Source organism: Monopterus albus, unplaced genomic scaffold (assembly GCF_001952655.1).
Source record: "Monopterus albus unplaced genomic scaffold, M_albus_1.0 scaffold50.1, whole genome shotgun sequence".
Classification (NCBI taxonomy): domain Eukaryota; kingdom Metazoa; phylum Chordata; class Actinopteri; order Synbranchiformes; family Synbranchidae; genus Monopterus; species Monopterus albus.
Genome location: NW_018127930.1, coordinates 1731817 through 1741327, shown reverse-complemented (window position 1 = coordinate 1741327; position 9511 = coordinate 1731817). Strand labels below are relative to the sequence as shown.

The 9511-nt window shown below is 39.7% G+C and overlaps 1 pseudogene; it reads right to left on the bottom strand.

Annotated features, from left to right (window-relative positions):
* Positions 1-713: 713 nt before the first annotated feature.
* Positions 714-9511, bottom strand: part of LOC109960727 (uncharacterized) — a 22514-nt pseudogene continuing 13716 nt past the window's right edge.

The window sequence follows — 9511 nt, the reverse complement described above, 5'->3', positions numbered from 1 at the left end:
TTATTAGTTAAAATATATCTGTATATATTTATAATAATAATAATAATATATATATATATTTTCCAAGGTATGTTTCTAACAATATCATCCCAGTATGATAGCACATGAGGTGACAATAAGTGACAATAAGTTGTTGAAAGAGTGCACCAGTTCTTTCATTGTTGTGATGATTGACTGGGAAGCATATTTTACATGTGTACCAACTAAAATGCTGGTATTATTAAACTTGTTGTTTTTCTAAGTGATGTTCCTGTTGCTCCAGATAAAGTTAATGTGTGATGTGAAATTGTGTATAAAGATGAGAAACCAGGAAAGTACCTTCTGGTTGTGGAAGTTAGAACGTTTGATGAGGATTTTTGAGGTGTCACCAACAGAAAATTCGGGCCACCTATTTTTGAGAAAATGTAGAATGATGGGGCCCATTCTTCCTACTGAAAGTTGCTCATGTGGTGCTTCTTACTCTGATGTTAGATGGAGGTTGGCAAACAATGAAATGGTGCAATAACACCAACAGCTGGGTTGAAATATGGAATGGGAATCTGACTAACCTCTATAGGCAGCAACATGGCTGTGCTATGGGCTCCCCAGTGTCTCCTATAGTTGCCAACCTGTACATGGAAGAAATTGAGGAGAAAGCCCTGTCTTCCTTCCCTGGTACCGCTCCCAGCCACTGGTTCCGCTACATGGATGACATATGGATTAAAATCAGGACCCAGGATGTAGAGGCTTTCACCAAGCATATCAACTCTGTGGATGACAACATCAAATTCACTCATGAGGATGCCAGAGATGACTGTCTGGCCTTTCTGGATTGTGCAGTCCACACTGTCATCCCTTATGTGGCTGGTTTATCAGAGAAGTTAAAAAGGATCTTTTGCAACCACAATATCCCAGTTAACTTTAAACCAGGGAACACCCTGTGGCAGAGACTGGTCCACCCGAAGGTCAAAACACCCAGACATAAACAGAGCTATAACGACTCAGTTGTTAGGGCACATTGTTGGCCTTCAAAGGACTGAAACACCACCGAGGGGGATAAATATCTCTGGCTCAACACCAGTCAGTCAGAACTGATGAAGCCTCTTGGATGAGAGGTGAAACGTCTTCGACCTAGAAATTTAGTCCAGTTGATTTTTTTTCAGCTTACTATGACCTGGATGACTGAGAATCTGCACAGAAATGACTAACCTTGTGGTAATACCAACAACAAGTTAGTGTAAGGGTTGTTAAACTGCTTGATACTGACAAAATGCTTGTGTTAAATCTTTCTGTGCACTATTGTAGATATTGTCATCATTGCAAAGAGGTGCACTTGCGTAATGGATTATTACACTGGGGCTGCAGTACTGTAAATTAACCACAGGAGGGCAGTGCAGTGTAGAGGTAAGAATGAGGACTTCCATCCTCTGTTGGTTTGTGTATGTCAACAGTTTACTATCGTTCTTACCGCAAAGCCACCAGTTCAGTACGTGTGCATTCACTGTTTTATTCTGGTTGATTACATTATGGTCTTAACTGCTGTCAATTTATCCCAATAGTAGGGCTACCACTATAAAATAAGATATAATATAATCTGAAAATGAGACCAGACCTAGTTCTTCTGTAGACACACTATCAGTTGCCAGAGTACCAGCTCAACTCCTGTATTCAGAGACACATGCACATGATAAAATCCAACGATTTTTACATTATACATGCTTTCCAAGTTTTTCAATCCTAATAAAACGCAGTACATAAGTCAATAATATTAAGCGTCTACCATTTTCAGCAAGGTAATATAAATGTACAGTATCACCACTTTACACCTGTAGTGTAGGTTTACAAAGTGAACATGCTTTATGGACTATGTTTCCATGACAACTGAACAAATTCTAATGGCTGATGAATGAGATGCAATTGAAAGCTCCAAAAAAAAAAAAAAAAAGCTAGTACATAGACCTTGAGTTGCCATTATTTTGTGAAATTATCAATGTAGTTAAAGTGATACACTGTAAAGCTGTTGTGTGTAGATGTGCTGCTTGCTACAGTGTCTTTTCTGATGTTTCCATGGAGTTGAAACATCTGAAATTTTGAGAAATCTTTACCAGTCTAAGTACACAAATGTCAGATTGTTTCAGAGACACAGAAATTGCTGGACACAGCCCTACCCGATTCTGTCATTAGAAAGGGTGTTGCAGGGGTTGTTAGGCAATCCAACAAACACTTTGTCTGAACTGCACTGAGGCCTCAAGATGATGCTTGAGGAAGTCTTCAGGCCAGTCTTGGATTCTTATAAAATTCAGTCTGATTTTAGGTTCAATTTGTTCTGTGAGCCCAGACCCTTATTCAAACTTTCGGACCTCAGTGACCATCTAACTGCACCATTACTTACTGCATCATGATTGCTTTGTTAAGTTACAATAAATACATTAGGCTCATGACCACGAAGTGACATACTAGACATCATGGCTAAACTGTCAGCTGAATGTCAGTGGCACTTTTCTATGCACTGATTGATGCACAGTCAAAGAACTTTATTTCCCACTCACCCTTACAAACACACACACACATGTAAACTCTGGTGATATCAACAACTAGGGCTTCAGCATGTAACATGTATGTAGATCATTCTTTTTCTTTCCCAAGTGTTGGCATCACCATTCAAATGTACATCAGCATGTACAACAGCAGATGAACACATTATACTGTCCATATAGTTGTTCAGTACCGATTCTGTCTTCACTTCAGTAGTACTTTCAGTCTGGTGTTAGTACAAGCTGCATTCAGTTCAGTACCAAACCAGGTTATAATAGCAGTTCACATAACCACTGCAGACCAGGAACTCCCAACAACACCTGTAGTCTTGGACATGCTCTGATCCAGTCAACTCACCATCACAGTTTGACCCTTGTCAAAGTCACTCAGATCCTTACGCCTGCCTGTTTTTTCTGCTTCCAACACATCAACTTTATGCCTAATATACCCCACACACTGACAGGTGCCATTGTAATGAAATAGTCATTGTTATTAACTTAATCTGTCAGTGGTCATAATGTTATGGCTGATCAGTGTAAATATTTTTTACTAAGTAAATGCCATTTTTACTTCACCTGCTCTGAGTGTGACCCTTGCTTTTGAGTCCACACAGTGTGGTACAAGGCGTTACACTTGTCTTGACAAAGAAAAGACACAGCTCATTGTTGTTAGGACATTTAGCACGATCACTGCTTACAGAACATTATGGTTTCTGAATGAGGCTTCATGGCATTTTGACTCATGTCAATATAATAATTCCATGACAGGATTAAACTCCTAGTTTTCAAATTTAACCTAAGCTATTGCAATATTGTGTGAAAAACATAATACATCCCTCATTTGTCTTGCATTAACAACATCTTAACAGAGGTAAAACTAAAAATGAAAAGAAGTCTAGCTTAAATACAAAAATCAAGAAGTATTCTGAGTATGCAATCATAGCCATTATAGTCTAATCTACAAGGAAGTAACACTTAAATTATTATTAAGTATAAAAATGCATTCCTATGACAAAATATTTGATATTAATATTCAAAGTAAAGCATGGCTCTTTTCTACTTTTCCATTCAGTCTAAATCATAAACACTAGGCTACTGATATGTCAAGCTGGTTGCTGTGATCCTAGCATTATTAAAGAATAGAGGCTCTTCATATGTCAAGATAATCAAAATGCATGAGTTGTTTAATCATCAAAGCAGCAAGATGTCTTCACTGTGGGAGTAAGAGCTCTGAAGAAGGCTCCATACCAAAACGCATCAGCAGTTCTCTCAGTCCATTTCAAATAAATTCATTCCTATGATTGATGTCCTATATGAGGTGATTTTTGACAATGGGGTGGTGCCTTTCTTCCAGACTTTGTCTTGGAAAAATAGAGAATTACCTGAATTTGATGATGTATAATATGTCTGGCTTTAGATAAGAAATGATGGCATTAAGATCACAGCAGCATCCTTACTGCACTGTGTGGAGGTAGGGACAGTGCCTCTTGCTTTGCTGACAAGTCTAGTTGGAAATGTAAAACATTTTTCTCGAAAATATGTTACCCAACTGCATAATGGCAACTGTAGAACCCAATGCTTATGTAACTTGACCCATACTGGGGATTAAAAGTCAAAATATTCAAGTCTCTGATGCTTCTGACCATTTTTAAAACTCTGCCACTAAGTTAACCCTAACCATTTGGCACTCTGTCACCTTTAGGTCATGTTTTCAGGGCTGCAGAGTAGTTAGTTGCCTGTGTCGCATTTCTATACCTCTACTGGTAATGCAACTATATTTCCTGTAACATTAACATTGGCTAATAGTACAGTATGTGCCATTCATTCTTTAAGAATGACTTCACATCTTGGCTTAGTAGTGACCCTATCGGCTGGTGTAAATCTGCCCAAGCCTCCACATCATTAGCCTTGGACACAGACAGATGGGGGTGTTGCCCACCCATGAGACTACAGAGAAGGAAGCGGACAGGGGGGGAAAAGACAGACAAAGAGATGAGGGTAGAGAGAGAGGTGCACTGAGAGACAGAGAGATGGACAACTATTCAAACTTTGGTCTTCTATCCCAGCCTTATTGGGAAACCGTCCACAGTGAGCTCAGCACTGAAATTAGTTATTGATTCTTCCACTCCCCCACCGCCATCTCTCTCTCACCCTAGCTATGCAATTGCACATATTCCCTTCTGGTAATACCTTCTCTTTCATTTAGTTCTCCTCTCCTCTTCCTCTTTATCTCTTTCAGGATTCTTCTCAATTTATGCATGTCATATATGCATCCTTGTTTTGCATCCTCCTTCTTAGGAAATCTCATGATGTGAGGGGCGTTATAAGGATGAGATGTAAGAATGGAAGACTGTGCAACACACATGTCTCAGTGACACATTTTGAGATGTCAGTTATCACATATTCGAACAAAGGTCGACCCCGTATCAATTTTCTACCACAGAACACAAATTGTATGATTAGGTTGAAAGCTATGAGACTGCAAAGTAAACCTCTCTGCTCTGCTCTCTTACTCCTTACTCTCCACCCAGTTCTTCACTCTTGTTGTGTTCACAGCCTCAGCTAACGTAGGAATCAGGAGCTTTCTAGTCTGTGAGCCAGTCATAATGATGTCTTCCAGCAACTTGAATCGACAGTGTAAAAGGAGTAGTAGACCATTAAGTTTGTATATGTATTGAATGACTACTCTGAACTCGCATCCCTGACTTTGACCTTCTCTGACTGGTTAGAAGGGTCAGACTAAAAACTGGGAATTCACACTGCTCTACTGATGCGTGATTCCATCCAGTTCACACTGAAAGCCAGACGTAAGTGGCAGGTTCAGTGTCTTTGTCGTCATAACAGTTGCTTGTGAACTCCCAGTGAGCTGAAAGGAAACCTAACCGACAGCAGAAATGTACTGGACTAAAGTAGTTGGGTTTATCGGAAAGAAACTGGCATGTTTTCATGCATGGATTTAGTAATTTTGTTGATTTTCCTTAGCTCACTGCAGAGGGAAAACTGAAACCAAAACGCTCAGAGCTACATCCGGATCCTGACCAATCATAACAGCTACCAATAAAAAGTTACTAACAGAAAATAACTGGGGGGGTTGTATGACATAATCAGGTGTCTGTGGAGACTACACTAAACAATCTAGAGGGGAAAAGAATAGATGTAAAGTGCAAAAAAAAAGCATGGCGGTCCAGGGTTTGGCGTTTAGCTTGATCTATAGTTCCGTGTTGAATCTACACAGAGCCTACGCCGTAGGCTATGCAAGCATGCCTGGTGTGTCTGCGTTGCTCTGTAATTACATCACCATAACACTAGATGGCAATGGAGGTTCTGTGCCACTATTTTGTGTTTTTTCACCACTTAGTAACAATGGTGACTGAAACTGAGTGGGTCCTGTTGGAGTTAAAATTAATAGATGTTGAACAGCAGCTACTTTTACTGAAATTATTGCAACATAGATAAGAGCGAAGACGTTGGAGGAGATGGTCTGTATGACCATTCAACCAGTTGAGGCAGAACGAGGGGGATTTTCTGTGCTTGTCCAGCCACTGAGAGACATGAATGAGGAAATGTGATGTAACTAATCACAGTTGTTGTGGTCTGCATTGCCACAACATGTAGTTACATTTCTGGAGAGGTGCACATCAGGCTAGGGCTTAGGGTATGAGGCTACGTTTTATCTACATCATACCCACAGTGTAGATTTAGTGCAGAACCATAAATCAAGCTTTAGTGTGATTTGATGCATTGGTAAATTTGGAGTTCTATTGGCTGCGTGAAAAACTCATAAGGCGCACATAAAAATTACACTGAATGCAAAAATGCATTCAGTGTAAACTGGTCTTTAGAGGATATTCAGATATATTTTAGAGCATATGTCGACTAAAAAAAGGCATACTGTACCTTTAAGAACAAATTAAGGACTAAAAACTATTTCATAGTAAAGCCCACGAGTTACAGTGTAGTTTTGGTGTGTGAACAACTAGATACCACTTCAAACTGGTATTTAATTATAGACACAGTGGAAGGAAACACATATGCTGCATTTCCACTATCAGAACCTAACAAGCAGTATACCTTCGCCCTGCAAAACCTCTCAGGTTGACATGGACCATCCTACTTTGTTTTTCCACTGTGTTTTCTCTGTGCTGGGTCTCTGTTTAGAGGAGGGAGGGGCTGCTCCTCGATCTCACACACACCCACACACACACACACACAAGTCCAGCTACATACAGAGTATATGAGACTGACATCAGTTTGCTAACCTGGGAGTGTCTAAGGATAGTTCCCAAAATGCTGAATAGTTCCCTTGATCATCATGATCATTGCTCAGACTTCCATGTTAACACTTGTTGCTCCCTTTGCTACCACACAGTATCAATTTAATCTAAGCAGGTGCTGGAGGCATAATTCCTTTCCCCGTTGGCCCTTATCTCGGGCCATGAAACACTGGTTCCACTTTTAAACAAAATAGTTTATTAAGTGTTTATAAATTGAAACCATTGGCTTAGTTACTTCTTTACAATTGGTAACACATTTCTCTATACTCTCTCACATCTGCAGTACACTAATGCAGACAGAACACACCCTTCATAGCTCAAGATCAACCTTCGTATGAGAACACTGACATTTGTCTTCCTGTAATAAAATTTTGTCAGCCTCATTACACACCCTGACCTCAAACAAACCAGCAGACAACAGTGCAATATGTATCACTGTTGTCTTTGAAGTGACTTTTTTATTTACAGTATTTATAGTAGCATAAACTAAGATCCCATTACAACAAAAGAATGCCATTTCATTACTATAAAGGTTGGCCTGCCTTACAGCAAATCTCAAATAAATCTTTTGACTCCTTACCTGACTCCAAAGGAGAGCTGCACAAGAATTACTATATGCCTAGACTATCTGTTTATGCATAAATGGCAAATAAAATTCTTGACTTGACTTGACTAAATCAGAAATGCTACAATATGCTCTAGCAATTCTAGTTAGCCAAGACAAAACAATACACATTGACTATGCATATGTATCCAATAGCTACATATACTGTATATATAAATGCATCAGTGCTAGTCAACCTGCTGCATTTGGTCAAAAAAATTTTATCCATGTGACACCTTATGGCTTCCCTTGCAATACACTTGGGAAAGAATATTTAAGTAGAGAGATTATTGTAGAGAAAGAATTGCTTATTTTTAAACATTTATAACTAACCTTAATGGACATTTACTACTGATTTGCACACTTTGTGAAAAACTATAAATGTGTAGTTATGAATATCCAGTTGTAAGAGTCAGTATTAGAGACTCAAAGGTTGCTCATATTATAATAACTTATCATAGTGCAAATTCAGCTGTAAATATTAACAAACTTGAAGGTAGATGGCACAATCAGCAACACATCACATCACTTGTTAGTGTTTGTTTTAACACAACAGAAATGGTACAATCTGTGAAAGCTTGTCAAGACGAAAACAACGACCAGCGCTTTACTCCCTCCATCTCTTCTTGTTCCTCTTATCTCCCTCTCGGCTCACCTTCAGTCATCACCTCAACTATTTTTCCCCTTCTGTTGCCAGGCAACAGACAGGAAGAAAATCACTTGGAGACGTTAAAACCACAGGAAGAGCTTGCAAATTCCATGAGAGAACCAGGGTCTATCTGTATAGTTCAAACAGCTTCTTTCTCTCTTCTCAACAGTGTTCCTGAATAGAAAAAGTCATGGGGGCCAGGAAACATGTCAAGAAGTGTATCTGAGCATTTGTAAAAGCCATAAAATGCAAAATGAGTAAAACCATATGCCACCCCATCTAAAACATGTTATATATGTTTCATGAGTTATACATTTCCTTGGTTCTTCAGGCTCAACACATCAACACATTCACTTATAAATAAAGGAAATTACATGTGAAGTCTCAGCTTGGAGTGGGTTTTCATCAAACTAAAAAGAAGTGAGGTTTAGCCCTTTTAACACTTAGTGCCCCAAATTTTGGGCTTCAAAAGTAATTGGACAAGTGCACATGAAGTCAGTCAAAGTCATCATATACTTTGGGTAAATTGCTTTATGTTCAATGGCTGCCTGAAGTCACTGACAACCTCACTGACTTCGCTTGGTTGTTTGTTTTTTTCTAGTTTTCCTATGTACACATGCGTTTTCAGAATATATCCAACTGTTAAGTGTGAATAACCTTTGATATCACTCTGATAGATTGCCTTTTTAGCCTCATCATTATCTTCTTATGGCAGCTTGCAAAATCTGCCTAAAAGGATATTTAAAAAACAAAAAACAGCCCTGAGACTGTGGCATAACAGCTAAGGTACAGTACATACCACATAACTGCAACATCCATGGTTCAGATCTTGGCTGATAGTCAGGATTAAGTTAAGGGTATATGAAATGTAGGTATGGTACATTAGTATCAGACTATCAGAAAATAATCTTTAATAATAAAGAAGTAGGTCATAGTAGTAGGGAGGAACGGGTGTGTGGGTGACAGAAAGCAAGAGAAAGCTGCTCCTGTCACATTTAAAACTGAAATTATCAATTCGTGGCTCAATAATGGCACAAGCAGTCAGGCAACTGACCAAACACGAATCTAGTCCAGTTTGGTGAGCAAGACCAGACGAAGGGGAAAGTAGAACTGGCTTCCATGGTATAAAACAGGTTGAAGCCAGTTGGATGATCCGAGCGACAGGATCCAAGCAAACAGCTGCTGAAGTGTCTCTGGTGTGATCAGTATGATGAACTGGCAAGGAATGAATGCTGACTAAGGACTTAAATACTGAGTGACCTAATTAACCTGATGGGAAACAGCTGCGTGTAATGGGAGAGTCAGACACGGCAGCAGAAGTGAACCAATTTAAAAGTCCATGACAGGAAGTTTGATTAAAATCAAGGACCGTGATGACGCCCGGCATGGCGCAGCTGGGGCCCCACCCTGGAGCCAGGCCCGGGGTTGGGGCTCGAATGCGAGCGCCTGGTGGCCGGGCCTCCCCTCACGA